This window comes from Pan paniscus, chromosome 5 (assembly GCF_029289425.2).
Source record: "Pan paniscus chromosome 5, NHGRI_mPanPan1-v2.0_pri, whole genome shotgun sequence".
Taxonomy (NCBI): Eukaryota; Metazoa; Chordata; class Mammalia; order Primates; family Hominidae; genus Pan; species Pan paniscus.
This window is the reverse complement of record NC_073254.2, coordinates 163344150-163363657: the sequence shown is the minus strand read 5'-3', so window position 1 is coordinate 163363657 and position 19508 is coordinate 163344150. Positions and strand designations below refer to the sequence as shown.

At 39.3% G+C, this 19508-nt stretch overlaps 1 protein-coding gene across 3 annotated transcripts in view; it reads right to left on the bottom strand.

The window, feature by feature from the left end:
* The window catches only part of AIG1 (androgen induced 1), a 336552-nt gene that overhangs the window by 7987 nt on the left and 309057 nt on the right, over positions 1–19508 (bottom strand). For all 3 annotated transcript variants that reach the window (XR_010112530.1, XR_010112529.1, XR_010112531.1), the window contains one exon: positions 194–13740. The gene's annotated coding sequence lies outside the window, so the exon portion shown is untranslated. The remainder of the gene's footprint in view (positions 1–193; positions 13741–19508) is intronic.

Genomic DNA, 19508 nt, shown 5'->3' with positions numbered 1-19508 from the left:
AAGCACATTTTTTTTCTCTCACCGTTTCATATTCAGAATCTAGCACAATACTGGGCACATCATTTGATGAGGAGCTTAACAAATGCCATTAAATAAACAGACATTCAACTTTTATTTTTCCTGGTGACTTTAGCATTGTAAACAGCTAATGAGACTATTGATCATGCTCTGGCCTTTGCATCTTAATACCCACCCAGTAGAGTTACTGGGGTGCTGACACCCCAATCCTTTCTCCTTCCTTCTGATGAAATGGCACCTCATTCTTCTTGGTAATCATTTTCCTGCTGCCTTGGTGCTTGTTGGCTTCATTCAGTGGATGTTGCTTTTATAGCTACCTCTGTTTGTGTCTTTGTCCCCACCTGTTGCTCCTCTGGCTTGCTGTTTGGCTGTAGCCACCACGACGGCTTCTGAAGATGAAGCATAGTTATATCACAACTCATGAACAAGGCTTTCTCAGCTCGACCCTGAGTGGGTGACAGTGTCATCCTCAGAGTAATCAGAGGTCTTTTTCAGTGTCTAACATGCAGTCTGCTCCTTCAATGTGACAACACTGCCTTGAAGACCTCAGAGCACCTTACCCAAGACTGTACTAGAAGATGAACGAAAGGCATGTGACTCTCCCTGACCCCACTTGAATATCCCCAATAGCTTACATCTTTTGGTTTTCTTATCAAAAGAGAATCAAATTCTCTTGATTCTCTTATCAAAAGGTGTTAAGGTAAAAACACCTTAGGATGTTTTCAAAATCTTCCCCACCTGGGACAACCTTATCTTACCCATGGATGCTGGGCAGCCCTTTTCTCCCCTTCTGGTCTGAAAAAGTCTTCTTTAGCATCCACTCCTAGTGCCTCAGGAGCACTCCTGCAAATGAGACCCTAGAGATCTGGAGTTACCAGCAGAGGCAAATTAAATCCCTACTTGAATTTTTGTTATGTAATTAATTTAGTTGACCAATATCCAAAAACAGAAAAAGATAAAAGAAAAGTAGAGAGCTTTATTATAATTTTAACAACTATTTTCCAAACCTTTCTAACTTGATATTTACTTCTTTAAAAAATATTTTCAGGCTCTCCTCTCCTTAAAGGAGTAAATTTTGCTCTGTTGCCATTAGCTTTACACATCATCGAAACCCTGAAATTCCATAAAGCATCCTTAATTTTAACTTATTTAATTTAATGTTTTTATTTTTTAGAATAAGAGTTCAATGACTGACCCCCACTGCCCTCTGAGGGTAGAGATTACCACTCCCGAATTCACAAAGTCTGTCTCAGTGAAGAACGTCTCTGTCCATCAGCAGAAGACCCAAATTCCTTATAGAGAATGGGCTTTTAACTTTTTTTTTTATGATCCAGGACCAAATATAAGATTTTATTAACATGTAGGCTAAATTTTTCATGTTCAATATAAGCAGTGGACCTCAGGGGAAAAAAATAGAGCATATAAACCCTAAAATGTTTTAATGAGAAAGTTTTTTTATTGATGCCTAGTATGTATCTGAGAAGTGTTAAATATTGTTGATGCAAAGAAGAATGAGCCATGTTCTACACCCTTAAGGAGCACAGTCTAGTAGAACAGAAAGGCTTACTTATGTTAGGTTTAAAAAATAATCACCCTGCTGGACATAATTGATATATTTCAGACCTCTGAAGGAATGGAGAATGTGGAGCCACTTCCTTGCCTGCTTTAGTCTGTGGTTTGGATGAGGGAGGTGGATGAGACATTGAGAACCAAGAGAGGGCATTTCTCTATCCACCCTCCCTCTCTCCCTTCTTTCTTCTTCTTCATTTTTTCTCCTCCTTGTCCTCCTCCTTTTTCCTCTCTCTCTCTCTCTTTCTCTCTTTACCTCCTGACTTTATAAAACCCCTCCACTTGCTAACACTTCCTTCTGTCTCCCCACTGATGTCTGTTCTTCATTTCCTCTCACAATTCAGTGATACGTATAGGTGAGGAAAGATGCTTCTTTGGACCTTCTGTCACCAAATGGAAATGATAATGTCCAAGTCTTTGAGTTCTTTAAAGGCATTTGCTCTCTAAAGCATTTTTACAACAGCCCTGTTCACCGAAGGCAAGTGATGCTCTGGAGTCAAGAGTATTTTCTTTTGCCGCAAGGAGCAGAGGAAGTTGTTTATTACACACTTGGAGAGGTGCCAGTATATTTGTTGAATTTATTGCAAACCTGCTTTAGGGTACTATTGCCTCATTAAACTCTGTTTTTTAATGCACAAGAAACCCAATAAGACCTGATAAGACCATCTGGACCATACTAGGGGCAATGCTAGCTATTAATACCTGCAAATTACTTACACTTTAAAATAATCCATTTCAGTCTGACTAATTAAGTCATATTTTCTCCAGGAAATAGCAGCAAAACAATGTTTTAATAGTTCCTTAACCTCCTTTTGCATCATTTGACTTGATGCATGATAGTTTAAAAAATTTTTAGAGGATATATTTATACAAAATAATTTTAAATTATAACTGATGTTTATGTTAATAATATCAACTGTATACTGACTATCTCGTATCAGCCATTAATACACATGATGGATATTATTGTCATTTTATACACATTTCCATTTCAAACTGTATCCATGCAAGATAGGTAGTGTTCTTGCTATTTATCAAATGAAAAAAATTGAACACCAGAAAAGTTAAGTATCTTTCTCTAATTCACACAGCTAGTAAATGGCAAAGCCAAGATTTAAGTGTAGTTGTGTATATTAACACTATCGCATGTATATTTATGTCATGTAAATTATATGATAAATCATTCTCATGTTATTTTATTTTCAAAGAATTGTTGAAATTGAAATATAACCATTTTCTTTTCTATATAAAAGTAATTGTATTAATCTGTTCTCATGCTGCTAATAAAGACACACTTGAGACTGGGTAATTTATAAAGGCAAGGGGTTTAAGTGACTCACAGTTTAGCGTGGCTGGGGAGGCCTCAGGAAACTTACAATCATGGTAGAAGGGGAAGCAAACATGTCCTTCTTCACATGGCAGTGGGAAGAAGAATGAGAGCTGAGTGAAGGGGGAAGCCACCTTCCCCATCAGATCTCATGAGAACTCACTATCACGAGAACAGCATGGGAGAAACCACCCCATGGCTCAATTATCTCCACCTTGTTCTGCCCTTGACAGGTGGGGATTATTGCAATTCAAGGTGAGATTTGGGTTGGGACACAGAGGTAAACCATATCAGTAATATAGGCTGATTGGTGGGAGAGGAGATGACAATTGGTGATAGATGTCAACAAGTCTTTCTAGGATCAAGAAAGGAGATTAATTGGTGACTGACAGCAGAATATGGACAACTGAAATCGAACAATCTGCAGAAAGAGAATATGAAAGAAACAGTTGATGTGTGCTACAGAGCTTTGGGAAGGCTCAGAAGTAGGGACTTCCCGCAGTGGTGTGCTGGTTAAGAAACTCTCTAGCAAAACAAGAAAATCTTTGATTTGTAGTGTTTGTTGATTTCTGTGTTGCACACCCTCCCCCTATAAGCAATTTCAAGCAACCAACAGCTCCAGTGCAACAATGAGCCAGGTATCTCAGAAGGTAGGGAAAGAAATGAAACTGACAACAGCAGGATTAATCAGAAGTCTTTAAATTCTAAAACATTTTTAGATTCAGAGGGTACATGTGCAGGTTTTTTACATGGATATATTGCATAATGGTGAGGTTTGGGCTTTTAGTGTACCCACCACCCAAACAGTGAACATTGTACCCAATAGGTAATTTTTCAACCCTCTTATCCTCCCCTCTTTTGGAGCCTCCAGTGTCTATTTTTTCCATCTTTATGTCTATGTGTGCCATTGTTTAGCTTCTACTTATAAGTGAGAACATGTGGTATTTGATTATCTGTTACTGAGTTATTTCACTTATGATAATGGCCTCCAGCTCCATCTGAGTTGCTGCAAAGGACATTATTTATTCTTTTTCTATGGTTGCATAGTATTCCATGATGTATAAATGCTGCATTTCCTTTACCCAATCAACTGCTGATGGACACTTATGTGATTTTGTGACTTCGCTCTTGTGAATAGTGTTACAATAAACATAGAAGTACAGGTGTCTTTTTGATATAATGATTCCTTTTCCTTTGGGTAGATACCCAGTAGTGGGATTGCTGGGTTGAATGGTAGTTCTATTTTTAGTTCTTTGAGAAATCTCTGTACTGTTTTCCATAGGGGTTGAACGAATTTACATTCCCACCAACAGTGTGTAAGAGTTCCCTTTTCTCTGCATCCTTGCCAACATCTATTGTTTTTTTGACATTATAATACTAGGCATTCTGACTGGTGTGAGGTGGTATCTCACTGTGGTTTTAATTTGCATTTCTCTGATGCTTAGTGATGTTCAGCATTTTTTCATGTTTATTGGCAAGTTGTATGTCTGGTTAGAAGTTCTTTTAAGTAGGAGTTAAACTCACTCTACAGAGAACTTCCATGACCTCAGTCAGAGACAAGAATTTATTCTTGGAGATAAAGAACCAGGGCCATTTAGCCCTCAGGCACAGCAGAGGAATAGTGAGTGCAGTACTGAAACTTTAAAAGATGAGTGTATTAGTCTGTTCTCACACTGCTAATAAAGATATACCTGAGACTGGATAATTTACAAAGGAAAGCAGCTTAATGGACTCACAGTTCCACATGGCTGGGAAGGCATCACAATTATGGCAGAAGGTGAATGAGGAGCAAAGTCACGTCTTACATGGCAGCAGACAAGAGAGTGTGTGCAGGGAAACTGCCCTTTTATAAAACCAACAGTTCTCCTGAGACTTATTCACTATCCTAAGAACAGCATGGGAAAAGCCTGCCCCCGTGATTCGATGACCTCTCACCGGGTCCCTTCCACAACATGTGGGGATTATGGAGAGCTGCAATTCAAGATGATATTTGGGTGGGGACAGAGCCAAATCATATCAATTAGCATAGGAATTTTAATGTCTAATGGCTTTCCAGAGAGCAAGGGGAGAGGATGCAGAGAGAGAGAGAGAGAGAGAGAATGAGAGAAAGAGTAAGAGAGAGAGAGCAGAGGAAGTCGGAAAAATATTATAGAAATAATGTAAGGAAACTTCTGAAAACTGGCAGACATACATTTTCAGATTGTAAACGCCTAACAAAACTCAGTACATTGAATTTAAAAGACTCACACCAGGGCACATTGTGAAATTTAATAACACTGGGAATAAAGAGACAGGCCAAAAAGTTTTGAGAGAGAGAGAGAGAGAGAGAGAGAGAGAGAGAGACAGAAAGAGAATGGCAAATAAAGAAATGGGGATTATAATAAGTATTAGGCTTCTCAGCATCAACTCAAGAAGCTCAAAAACAGTGAAGCACAGTTTAAAATATGAGTGGAAATTATTTCTAACCTAGAATTGTGTCCTTATTCATGAACCATGAAGATAGAATAAAGACCCATCCAGACATGTAACAAGTAAAGAAACCAAAAAAAACCCAACTTCCCATGTATTCTGTCTTGGGAAATCTTTGGAGGCACCTCCCTCCCTCCCTCCCTCCCTCCTTCCCTTCCTTCCTTCCTCCCTTCCTTCTTCCCTTCCTTCTTTCCTTCTCTTTTCTCTTTCTTTCTTTTATTGAGACAGGGCTTTGTGCTGTTGCCTAGGCTGGTGTGCAGTGGTGTCATCATAGCTCACTGAAACCACCAGCTCCTGGGCTCAAGTGATCCTCCCAGCTCAGTCTCCCAGGTAGCTGGGACTACAGGTGTGTGCCACCAACCTGGCTAATTTTTAAGATTTTTGTAGAGATAGGATCTCATTTTGTTGCCTAGGTGGGTCTCAAACTCCTGGCATCAAGCGTTCCTCCTGCCTCTGGCCTTCCAAGCTGTTGGGATTATAGCTGTGAACCACCACTCCCAGCTCTGAGGCTTTTCTTATGTAAATAAAGAATAAACCAAGAAAGAGGAAGACATGGAGTCCCCAAAACAACGGCTCAAACTTGGGAGAGAAGAAAAGGGAGTTTCCAGGTGGATGGAGACAGCAAGTTTCAGGATGTCAACCATGGAGCAGGCCAAGCAGCCTGGTCACATGGAGCAAAAGGAAGGAAGGCCCCCAGAGAGAACCTTTCAAGTAAAATGATGAGATGGATAGATGGCCTGATGTGTTTGATCCTATCGAGAGGGACTTCATGCTTCTGATGAAAAGTTTGGGTAAGGATTAGTAATAGTGAAATTAAAAAATTAAGCAAGCAAGCAAACACATGAGGCTATTATTATAATAGCTTCAGAAAGTAAAAGTTGTGTGAGAAAGTATTTCTAATCATAGACACCACCTGGCTCTATGGTACAGATGTTAGAGCATCAAACTCCACAGCGTGATGTAATTTGCTATATGAATTGAGATTTGATGTGATCAAGGAAAACCAGAGATATGGCAGTTGCCTGGGAACATTTTGATTTGTAACTATCATAGCTTTTCAGTAGTTTCCCCTTGTCATTCTCTTGGGGTGTTATTTTTCCCCCCAACAAAATTCTGCCTTCTCTAGGATCCTATGATCAATGAAAATAAGTAACACTCTGGAGCAATTCCTGTCTTTATTTAAGCAGGTGCTAAATAATTATAGAGATCGTTAACATTTAAAGGGTGTATTTCCTTTTAAGTCCTTAAAGTACATGTTCACATTTATGTTTCCTATGAAAAGTAAATTTCAATGAGGGGAAGAAACGAAATGGCAAAGCAGTTTAAAAAGCCCAAATCTTGACTGGTTCTGGTAAATAGAAGTGTGACAGGTGGTTTCACCTTCCTGAAATCACTATTTCATTCTGAAAAGAATGGAAGTGACTCTGGCTTAGAATCCCTTTAGTAATGATAGGGACTTTGAACTCTTCTTTTGTAAGGTGCAAGTTGTGAGTTACATATACTTTCTAGGGAGTCATATGCAATTAACTGATGTGTTGACATCCAGAGATCAGTTGTGCCATGTATCTATTTTCCAGGCTTATTAATTTAAAATAGCTCCACAATGAAAATAAGGGTTGACACTGAGGGTTACTAGACACTGAGAGTTTGTTTTTTTTTTCCTGGAGTTATTGTTCTTATGTCCTGGAATTTACTTTCTTGACAGTCTTTTAAAACTATGATAGTATCTCATATTTCCCCAGTGGTTCTGCCTGAAGGCAGAGAAATAGATTTCAACGACCTCTCAAGACCCCCTTTGAGTCCCAATGTGTCTGAGTTGGCCACCTGTCCTGCAGGCCACCAGAAGGTGTCAACCATTAACCACAGGAAGTTCTATGGCCCCATGAAAATAGTGACTAGTAAGAGAGGCATACCCGAAGTTGACCTGCCATCTATGCACCTGATTTTCTCCTTGGATACCTTAAAGGTGTTAGAGTTAAGATGAGAGATCTCCATAACATCCAGAGAATGGATCTACAAAAGAATTTCAAAAGATATTATTTTCTCTCATCTTCTTAGTGATACAATTTGTAATGAAGGTAAACCTGTGAAGATTCATTGCTGTGTTTTTAAAAGCTGTAATTGCAGAAACTTAAACCTCCTTAATCTGGAATTTGGGCTAAAAACCACCACTAAATTAGGAGACTGCCAATACTCCTTCTTTTAACCATACAGACGAAATATAATCTCACTAGAACTTTTCTTAGAACCCATCTGGATGCCTGGGAAAAGTAATATGAAGAATTCGAAATTTTCCTAGGCATGTAAAATAATGAGCATGTTTTAATGTGTTTCAACTCAGTGAAAAATTTTTACTCCGTGAGTGTGAAAGTAAGATTTGATCTGGAAAAGATTTCTGTATTATATTAGGACAACTTATTTTTTTTTTTCAGATAAAGCTGTATCATTTTACAAAGTGCAACTGTATGAAGATATAGAGAACTGAAACTTACTTTACAGCAAAATCTGAGCAATTTTATGATTAAACAGTTTCCTTCTTCCCTGGACACATAAGAATAATAAAAACTGTCCCAGAATTAAGTAATTAAATCTTTGTTCATTCAGACATTCACTCAACACTTCTTTCTTGTGGTCGTGTTTATTGTGTTAATGGATTATTTATATTTTCCTAATTTTTCTTTTCTCTTCTGTCTCCCTCTTTCATTTATAAGAGTGCTGGTGGTTACACTGGGCCCAGCAGGATAATACAGGATAATCTCCCTATCTCTCCAAATCTGATTAGCAACCTTAATTCCATCTGCAATCTTAACTCTCCTTTGCCATGAGATATAACACATTCAGAGGTGCCAGGGATGAAGACATAGACATTATTCTGCCTACAACATCATGTCAATTCCTACCACAGTAGTCTCAGGCTGATCCATTAAAAAACATATGTTAGCTGGGTGTGGTGGCTCACACCTGTAATCCCAACACTTTCAGAAACCAAGGTGAGAGGATGGCTTAAGCTGAGGAGTTGGAGGCTGCAGTGAGCTATGATCACACCACCGCATGCCAGCCTGGGCGACAGAGAGAAACCAAGTCTCTAAAAAAACAACAAATAACATATGCTGGATAACATTACAACTCTATTTGAAACCTTCCAATAACTTTTGATGTCTGTTAGGGTAAAAACCAAAGTCCTTGTAATAATACTTCCCATGCCTTTTATGGTCTGACTCCCTGCTCCATCCCTGACTTCCAGCTTGCTCAGCCCCAGCCGGTCCCAAATACACCCCACCCCTCCAAAAAAATCTTGCCTCAGGGAGTTTTCCTTAAATATTCACATGGCTGATTCCATTAGCTGCAAAAATATAATCAAATGTCACCTTATCAGTGACTTTCTTGATAAAATAACTTCTCTCATTCCTCTGGCAATTCTTATCACCCTTATTTGATTTTATTTTCGCTGTAGCACTTATCTTTATATGACCTGCTATATATTTACTGTTGTTGTTTTAATGTTCTGTCTTACCCATGTCCGCTAGCAAGGCTGTGTGTAGGATGAGAGTAGGACTTTTGTTCTTATTGTCCACTGTTGTATCTCCAGTTCTGAGAAAAGTGCCTGGCACATAGAATACTTTAGTGAATGCAATAAATGGATGGATGGGTGGATGGGTGGATGGTTGGATGGATGGATGGATAGATGAATGGATTGGATGGGTGGATGGTTGGATGGATGGATGGACAGATGAATGGATTGGATGGATGGACAGACGGATGGACAGATGGATGGATGGATGGAAGGACGGATGGATGGATGGAGTGCTGTTGTTTTACACAGGGCAGAGTTTATGAGGTGAGGGAAAATGACCCGTGTTAAGTAGAGTGCTTGGATGTATCACAAATATGTTTTTGAATAAAAGGAATTTTCTCAGCTTTATCACTAAGTGAAGAGGTACAGAGATTTCCTTAGTCAACATGACTAATTTTTCCTAGAATTATAAGAATTTGTTCTAAAAACTCTTCGGGAGAGGGCAGAATGCCCAGGAGCACACCCAGCTTGTGGCAGATGCCATGTGGAGCCCGTGCCCAGGAAACTGTACCCAGGTCCAGGGAGCCTCACAGCCTCAGATGAAAAGAGAAGCTCGGCTTAAAGTCTACATGTGTTTAAATTTGTTTTTAAATTCTTCATTTAGAAAGGTGAAAATGGGGCCGGGCACAGTGGCTCAGGCCTGTAATCCCAGCACTTTGGAAGGCCAAGGCGGGTGAATCACTTGAGGTCAGGAGTTCGAGACCAGTCTGGCCCACATGGTAAAACCCCGTCTTTACTGAAATACAAAGTTAGCCGGGTGGATTACAGCGCATGCCTGTAATCCCAGCTGCTTGGGAGGCTGAGACGGGAGAATTGCTTGAACCCTGGAGGTGGAGGTTGTAGTGATCTGAGATCGTGGCACTGCACTCCAGTCTGGGTGACAAGAGCAAGACTCCATCTTAAAAAAAAAAAAAGAAAGAAAAGAGAGGTGAAAATAGACCAGGCATGGTGGTGCCCACCTGTAATTGCAGTGCTCTGGAAGGCTGAGGTGGGAGGAACACTTGAGCCCAGAATTTCAAGACCAGCCTGGGCAACATATGACGACCCCATTTCTGCAAAAAATAAAAACAAATTAGCCAGATGTGGTGGCATGCGCCTGTAGTCCCAGCTACGTCAGAGGCTGAGGTGGGAGGATTGCTGGGTCCCAGGAGTTCAAGGCTGCAGTGAGTTGTGATGGTGCCACTGCCCTCCAGCTTGGGCCACAAAAGGAGACCCTGTTTCTTAAAAAAAAGGTTGTGTGTTGGGGGGCAGGGGAGGGGCTGTGTGCGAGAGAGAAAATTCTTCTCCATTAAATTTCTGCCAAATTGTTGTCTATTTCTCGGAAATATTGAAAATAGTTAACTTACCCGTGTTAGCACATATGTGTTTCAGACAGAAATCTGCTGACACACCAATTTTAAGTGGTAAAATGTGTAAACTGAAAACAAAACACAAAAAAGCAGTACATGCAGAAAATTTTTAATCTCAGGGTGAAATTTTCAAGGACAGTGGAACCTAATGGTAATTTATTGGAAGTAACCCAAATTTTATGCAAAAAATGCTCCAGGAAGAGTTGACAGCGCTTCCCTTGAGGCAAAAGAAGAATCATGGTACAGAAAGTGCTTTATTCTTTTCTGTGCCCTGAATCATTTTCTGAATTTCTTACTTCCCATTCCCATTCTAAAACTTTTGCTTTAGCTGTGTGGTTCTTTATATAGTGTTGAAATTGCAAAAAATAAACAAAAATGGCATAAGGTTTTATGGAGTTTTATTGCTGCATTTTTATCCTTAAAGCAGACAAAGAAATAGCTGATAAAATTCAGAGTCCTTCCATATTTATCCAGTATCTGCTTTTCAGGTGCATTAATTTTATATACACCTTTGGGAGTGATGGATATACTCACTATCTTGACTGTGATCATCACTTCATGGTATATACATACATCAAAACATCAAAATATGTGTTTTAAGTGTGGGCAATTTATGCCAACTCTACCTCAGTGAAGATATTTTTAAAATTTTAAAAATGCACACACACACACACCTTCTAAAGCTACACTGTCTAATGAACTCCCATGGTTATTTAACTTAATTAAAATAAAATAAAATAAGAAATTAAATTCCTTCATTGTACTAGACACACCTCAAATGCTCAATAGTTTCATGTGGCTAGTGGCTACCCTATTAGACAGTGCAGACACAGGACATTCCCAGCACTGCAGGAAGTTCTACTGGACAGCATTGCTGTAAATAATTCTCCTACTTAGCCCTCGTTTTCATTTCTATGCCTTTACTTTATGATCTTATCAAAGCTGAGGTCTCCTGCTTTTAGCCTCCACATAGAAACTGGGGCAATCTTTCTAAAATGCAAATCTGCCCTGGTTACTTCCTGCTCAAAATCCCTCAAATTTCCCCACAGGATGAAATCCAAACTCTTGCAAATGTAAGCTAAGGGAAGGACCTTTCTGTCCTCATTTTCTGCCCTCTTTACTCCTTTATCTAGGCTCCTGTTCTCTAGAAACATTAGCGAATTTGCTCCTCATCTTTGCCAAGGAAGCTCACTGTTTGCAACTCTACTGGGTGCATTTATGCTTACACTTTTAAATTTTGAAAATGATCATACCTATGAAGTCTTCCAGCTCTCCTTGGATTTTTTGTTTTTTAAGAGATGGGGTCTCACTCTTGTCACCTAGGCTGGAGTGTAATGGCACAATCATAGCTTGCTGCAGTCTCAAACTCCTGGGCTCAAGTGATCCTCCCGCCTAAGCCTCCTGTGTAGGTAGGACTACATGGGTGTACCACTATACCTGGCTAAGTTCAAATATTTTTTTAGAGATGGGGGATTCTCACTAATTTGCCCAGGTTTGTCTCAAAACCTGGACCTCAAAAGTGATCCTCTCTCCTGGGCCTCCCAAAGTGCTGGGGTTCCATGTGCAAGCTACCATGCCTGGCTCTTTAGACAATTAAGTGGCAAAGTTTGCCCCGTGACATCTGCACGTGAGTCTATTTATTTTAGGAATCTATTGAGACTCTCTTTGTGGGTTAATGTATGTCTATTTTTATGAGTGTTCTATGTGGACTTGTAAAAGAAGGTACAATTTCTGTTTATAGAGTAGGAGGTTTGATGTGTGTATTTTACATCATCCTATGGATGACATTTTGATACCTGAACTGTATTTTCCATGCTTATACATACTCTAGAATATTATATATATTTTATTAAACATAAAATTGTATTTTAAATATGTTTTTCTAAAGGATTTAAGCCTAATTTTCTTGGTCATAATAAATTGTGTACATTCATGCATCATTCAACGATGGGGGTACATTCAGATAAATGTACCATTAGGTGATTTTGTCATCGTTTGGACATCATAAAGTGCATTTCCACAAACATAGATGCTTCAGCCTACTACACACCTAGGTTATATGTTATAGCTTATTGCTCCTAGGCTAGAAAACTACAACATGTTATTGTACTGAATAATTTAGGCAATTGTAACACAATGGGAAGTATTTGTGTATCTAAACATACTAAATGTAGAAAAGGTACAGTAAAAATATAGTATAATCTTATGGGACCACTGTCATATATGCGGTTCGTCGTTTACAGAAACATTGTTATGCAGTGCATGACTGTACTTGAATTATCTTTGTTGGAGACAAATAATTTCATACAATTTTAGTCTCCCCCCATTCTCCTCCAAATATTTCACCATTTTTAAACTCTGAGGTTTCATGCTAGGCAATAATAATTGTGGAGAGGGTTATGAGGTTGCTTGTCCCTGTTTCATGATCTTAGACATCTTGTAGGGATAGTCAACCACTGATCATACCAGTTCCTATTACCCATCTCTTTTACGTGTCATTGTTTGAAAATCAGAAAGTGCATGAGGTAATTATATGACTTATTCTCTCTCTACCATCTCTATGACTATGCAGAGTATATACACACATCACACAAACCTATGAAACTAAATCCGCAGTGCTGACACATTCCCTCCCTTGAGGCCTCTTCCCTATTTGACTGCTGGAACACTGATAACTGGGCGTCAGACCATCCAATCCTCCAGGCAGGAGTTTGAAAGAGCCTTCTCAGGGCATCTAATAAACCCAACAAGAAAGACATACAGATAATAAAATTCGATGCCATCAAACTCTCCAGATAAATCCTCTAATGTGAAGTGTTCAGTGGACAATTCCTCCCACCTACTTAGAGCTACATATTGATTTTTTAGTGTTCCTCTCTTAAATATGAAGAGACAGCCAAGAACTCTCTCACTTCTGAGGAAAGTCCTTAAAATGAAAAAGACAAGAAAGGAAACCAGCAGCAAAAGTAACTTGCAGAAAAAAAGCTATACCAAAAGAAAGAATGTATTTAAAACTTTACTGATATCCTCAAGAAACAAAAGAAGACATTGTATGCAGAAAGCAAGAACAGGATGCTATACAATAGGAACATCCAGGAAACTAAAAAAGAGCTTTTGGAAATTAAAAAGCTGTTAGCAGTTGAAGAACTCAATGGAAGAATTAGAAGATAAAATCAAGAAATTTCCAAGAAAGTAGAGCAAAAAGGCAAAGAGATTTTAAAAAGATTAGAGGAACAATGACTACTCTTTATTAATCAAATTTTACATTTATTAATATGTGAAATAGTTAATAATAATAAATTTATTTGAGGACAAATTTTTTTTTATCACCTGATCTGGATTGGTCCTTGCAGGCAACACAAGAGTTGAGGACATGGTGGTATGGAATGTCTGAAAGGTGACCTTGACTTGTGGTTGATTAGCTTGAAGAACACCTAAAAGAGATGTGTAATAGGAGCTGGTATTATCAGTGGTTGACCGTCCCTACAAGTTGTCTAAGATCATGGAATGGGGCGAGCAACCTCATAACCCCCTTGAAAATAATCTTTTTAACAGTTTATTCCAGTTTTCCCTTTTGATATCACTCCTATAGCTATTAGGGCAAAAGACTAAGACTCAGGCCAATTTTAATATGTGTAGTCACAGATTTAATCCTTCTAAATCTTATGTACTTTTCCACTGCCTCCAAACTTTAAGGATGACGAACACTGCATAGGAATTATTTACATTAAAAATTACTATTTTTTTAAAATAAAAAAATTATTTGCCCTTAATAGCATCTTGACTTCCTCCCTCAGTGTTCACAAATTTCTCTTGTCTCAGAGCCCTGACCATGACTATCATTTATAACACTAATCTTTTCTTTTTGTTGTTGTAATTACCAAGATTTACATGCAGGTTTTATTTTTCATTAATTAGAGCCAAGTGGACAATTTCTCTTTGGGGTAATTTATAGATGTGGCATGTTCTAAAAACACTGATCTTTCCTTGAATTACATTGTTGTTTATCTTTCCTTTGTGTTCCGTTTCTTCAGTTGGATTGTGAACTCATGAAAGTCAGCAAATTACCTTACACTTTGAATTTGCCCTTTAGTTCCAACCACATTGCATTGAAAAAGTAGCACTGGCTTCTATCTCTTGAATTCTTATTAGAAGTGAGGCCATCTTCACAGCCAGCTCATTGAATGTTTACAATAGCTCTGCGAGGAAGGAGACATTATTATCTCCACTTTTTGGATGAGAAAACTGAGGTTTACAGAGGTTAGTAACAGGGTCCCCCAGCCAGTGAATGGCAGAACTGGGAATCAGAGCCATACCTGTCTGGATCTACAGCTGGAGCTCCTCCTAAGAACTACGCTATTTGAACTGACTGTTCATTTCCTTTTGTTTCAGACAGAATAGTTTTCTTTCAGCTTCAGGAAGGTCAGCTTGGGAATATGTCACAAAAGGCAATGAAAGGTGTTATTCTGTTCATTTCTCTCTTTTCTTATCTCTCTGCTGTTTCTTAAGATTGCCCCTTTCCACTGTCCCATGGCTGGGACAGTGACAGAAATAAGAGAATGTTGGAGGATGTTGGGGACAGAGATTTCGGGTCCTGGCAATTACCAATATGCTAATCACTTAACAATCTTCAAACAATTTAACAGTAAAATGTCCAATGTCCAGAAACAAATTCTTTCCATTGCTATCCCGTATGGTGGGGAGCACAAAAGAATACTGTTCAAGGTTAGCAGGGGGCCTGGCAGAATCCCAGGTCCACTCTGAACCCACACCCACACCCTTGTCTCAGGCCCCCTCGCCTGTCATTCCTCTAGAGAAAAGCAGTCAAGCTTCTCAGTGGTGGGGAATGACCACCACTCCCAGTGCAGGCTGTGAAACCCACAGTCTCAAAGAAGGAGAAAGAATGCAAGTTGTGGGGAAGGGAGTGTTGTGGACAAGAATAAAGAGAGGGGACTGAAGCCTAATAAATAGGCAAAAATAACGAGTTGAGAAACAGGCTTGCTAGAAAATGGCCAGAAATCTGTGAGAAGAAGGAGGAGAGTCCCTGAGGAGAAGGGGAGGGGACAGGAGAAAGAGAAGGGGTCCCACTGAGAAGAGCAAATTGTGTACAGCCACCATTAGCTTGGGATCGATTCCAGAATCATCCTCAAGTTATTTTTCTAGTACTATCTTTCAAAATGTAGAATTTTATACATGTAAAAGAATATATACATATAAAGTATGTTATAGACACACACACACACACACATGTTAATTTTTACATCGTTACAATCTCATGCCTAAATAAAGTGTGAGAAAGCACATAGTAGGTAAAACAGGTCCTTTTCCTGGGCGACCATGCAAGAAAGGAGATATATTTTTACCGGGAGTATGGGATGATAATTTTTTCTCCTTTACTATTTAAAAGGGTGTATTGCAGGTAAAAAAAAAAAAAAAAACTTTTGGGGATGCAAATAGCTTTTCCTAGTGTCCAGGGCTTACACCCTTGTCTCCTACATAGCTGAATTGGAAAGGTGCTTTAAGCTCAGGCCCTCCAGCGGGGAAACAGTCTTTTCTCCTGGCCATAGTCTCAATTGATATTAAAATTATAGAGCACTTTGTGCCCCCAAATAACTTTTTATTAGATTGTGTGGCAAGAAGTTAACTTCATGAATGTTATTTGCAAAAATTAAATAACTCCAAAATTTTGAAGGACACCTATCAAGAGAGATCTGCCTCAAAAAACAAACCTGACTGGGAATTTAGTTCCACTGGGTTGTGGCACTTCGTGGGTGACTTAACCCAGATATTTCCCACTCCTGTTTATTGAATTTCTTCCCTTGTTCTCTGGGACTCTGTCCCAGCCCAGATAACAAGGTTGGAGGCACACAGAACTTGAGGACAAGAATGTCAAAAGTCCTCCGCCCAACTGTGAGGCAGGAGTGATTTGGGAGAAGATGCAGTAGGCTATCACTAGTCCCTGTCACAACCAGAAGAAGAGCCTCTAAGCTGGAAGGGAAGAGAGTTGGCATAGGTCTAAGAGAGTTAGACACCGGAACAGGGGGCCTTGCAGCCTACTCTGGGTTGAGTCAATTTCTTGGTGGGATATAGCAGGAAGAGAGAAATACCACACAATTTGGAGGTTGCTCACATAGAGGCACTCCGTAACTTGCTTTTGATATGGAATCCTCTCTTGCAGAGATATAATTGATAACGTGGTATATTCAAATATAAATGCACCATTTATTTTTCTTTTGGTGGGAATTGTGGAAATAGAGTTTATACAGATCTCTATGTTTATAGGGCACAAACCATACAGATGGTCCATTTGTGTGTGAATTTGCATGTTTTATGAATCCTGACTACCAATAAAAAAGCATTGGACTATGCTAGAACAAAACTAAATTAAATTATCTTTCTATTTTCTCTATTGAAAATCATAATATAAAGCCAATAAAACATATACAATCCCAACTCCAACAAAAAAGAAAGGCAAGGAAAAAGTAGCATAGAGGTGTGGCAGGCACTCAGTGAATGAGAATATTTGTTACTGTTCTGGATTTTTTTTTTGAAACAGAGCCTCACTCTGTCACCCAGGCTGGAGGTCAGTGGCACCATCTCGGCTCACTGTAACTTCCACCTCCCAGGTTCATGCAATTCTCATGCCTCAGCCTCCTGAGTAGCTGGGACTACAGGCACACACCACCATGCCTGGCTAATTTTTTGTATTTTTAGTAGAGATGGGGTTTCACCATGTTGGCCAGGCTGGTCTCGAACTCTTGACCTCAGGTGATCCGCCCACCTTGGCCTCCCAAAGTGCTGGGATTACAGGCATGAGCCACCACACCCTGCCCCTGTTCTGGATTTTTGTGTGTGGCATTTGTCAGCTTTGTAAAACTAATAATTTTTTGAAGAAATGTTCATGTTACTAATTTCATATTACATTTTTTCTTAAATAGGGCCTCCAACATAGTTAAATCTGCTGTCCTACCACACTGTATCTGCTCCTGATTCAGTTATAGAAAAAAAAAATTAGTAATCTTGGCACATTTACTTCATCTCTCAAAAATATACCCATGAATATCTCAATATAGGAAATAAATATCATTTTATTCTTAGTGGAAATAGCATTTCAATGTTTTCTTTTTTTCCTAATAGTACTAAATGCAGTTTCACTCTATGAAATCAGTCATTCTTTATATGGAGACACTGTGGTATAGGGAAAGAGATGCTCTGGGGACAGACAGGAAAACACTGAACCTTAGCACTGCCACTGACTGCAGTGGGCTCTTCAGAATGTCACTGGTCCTACAATCTCAGTCCCCTCAGTTTCTGGAAGATATGTGATAGACATACCATTATGAATCCGTCTCACCCCAGGATCAGGCCTGTCTCTATTTCAGAAGGCCCCTGTGTCTGCCAGACATAAAACAACTCTTTCATGAATAGATATTTAATTTTGTCAAATGCTTTTTCTGCATCTGTTGAGATTATCATATGGTTTTCTTTTTTATTCAACTAATATAGCAAATTGATTTATTTTATGACAGCAAACAAATCATGTATTACTGGGATAAACGCTACTTGTTTGTGGCGTGTTATCTTTTTTTTTTTTTTATATTGCTGGAGTCAACTTGCTAATGTTTTGTTAAGAATTTTTGTGTTTATGATCTTGAGGGATGCCGCTCTGTAGGTTTCTTTTTTGTGTGGTTTGTTTGGTTTTGATATTAGCAGGAATGTCTAAAATATGTAGAGCTCCAGACAAATATTTTTTGCCAGGCCTTTGTCTATATAAACAATTTGATTTAAAACATATTATAAAATTCATCGGCCTATGTGAGGTCTAGTAAAGATTTAGAAAAATGGGTGGAGAAGAAGTACTTATACATTTGTTTATTGTCTAATTATTGTTCATAAAAGCTTATTTTGGTAGCATCTCTTCCTGTTTAGGTCCAGAAACCATCTCCTCCAGTTGTTTATTATCAAAGGCATAGCTTCTGGCTTATGTTCTGTCTCCCATTTTGAGAAAATGTAGCAATGCTGTTATTGCTCACAATGCTGGAACCTGTTTACATTGAAACAGCACAGATCTTCTTACCTTTCCAATGCCCCAATATCACTTCTTTAATGTTCGTTACATCATTACTCATGATGCCACATCAACCATCGGCTACCCATGAATATTAGCTTTCAAAGACTCACAGTAAAAGTTGTTACTGTGCTTTGTTGGTGATGGCCACAAACGCAGGTCTTACCCACAGTGTGCAGAAAAAATGTGGGTGATATTTTGTGTTCTGGTCATGTTAAATTTACTGTTTAGGATTTTATAGCATAAATGTTGGACTCTTTAGACTGTAACCAGTGCATTTCTAGAATGTGATCTCTTTCAATGTTGACTATGCTGTTGCTATCTACACACTGCCACGAGGGGCCCGTGGGTAGGGTAAGCAGGCAGTCCCATTTGTGCAAGAAATGTCCATTCCTCATCTGGTGTGACTTAAAAACATCCTGGGAGAGCGCAACCACACCAATCAGAGGCAAGAGAGAACATCAATCAGAAGGCCAATTGATGCTGCAGGGCAATGTTCTTAAAGGCCCCCCAGCGGGCTAATTCTTTAAATATTGACATGACCAGAACACAAAATATCACTCACATTTTTTCTGCACACTCTGGGTAAGACCTGCATTTGTGGCCATCACCAACAAAGCACAGTAACAACTTTTACTGTGAGTCTTTGAAAGCTAATATTCATGGGTAGCAGATGGTTGATGTGGCATCATGAGTAATGATGTAATGAACATTAAAGAAGTGGTATTGGGGAATTGCAAAAGTAAGATGATCTATGCTGTTTCAATGCAAACAGTTTCCAGCATTGTGAGTAATAACAGCACTGCTACATTTTCTCAAAGTGAGAGACAGAACAAAGCTAGAAGCTATGCCTTTAGTAATAAACAACTGGAGGAGATGGTTTCTGGACCTAGCTTCCAGGGGACTGCCTGGCATATCATATGAAGCTGATGGAAAGGGCCAAGTGACCAACCTGGGTGTTAAAGGTGGGAGTGTACAGGGCAAAGGATTCTTGCTACCGTGGGCAAAAGACACCTGCTGCCTTTAGGTGCTGTGATCATGGGCAGCATTGCAGTCAGGATGTAGATGGGTGAGAGTCCAGGTCCAAACATGTGGCTCAAACCCAAGGCTTGGCAGTGACTTCTTGGTAGGTCA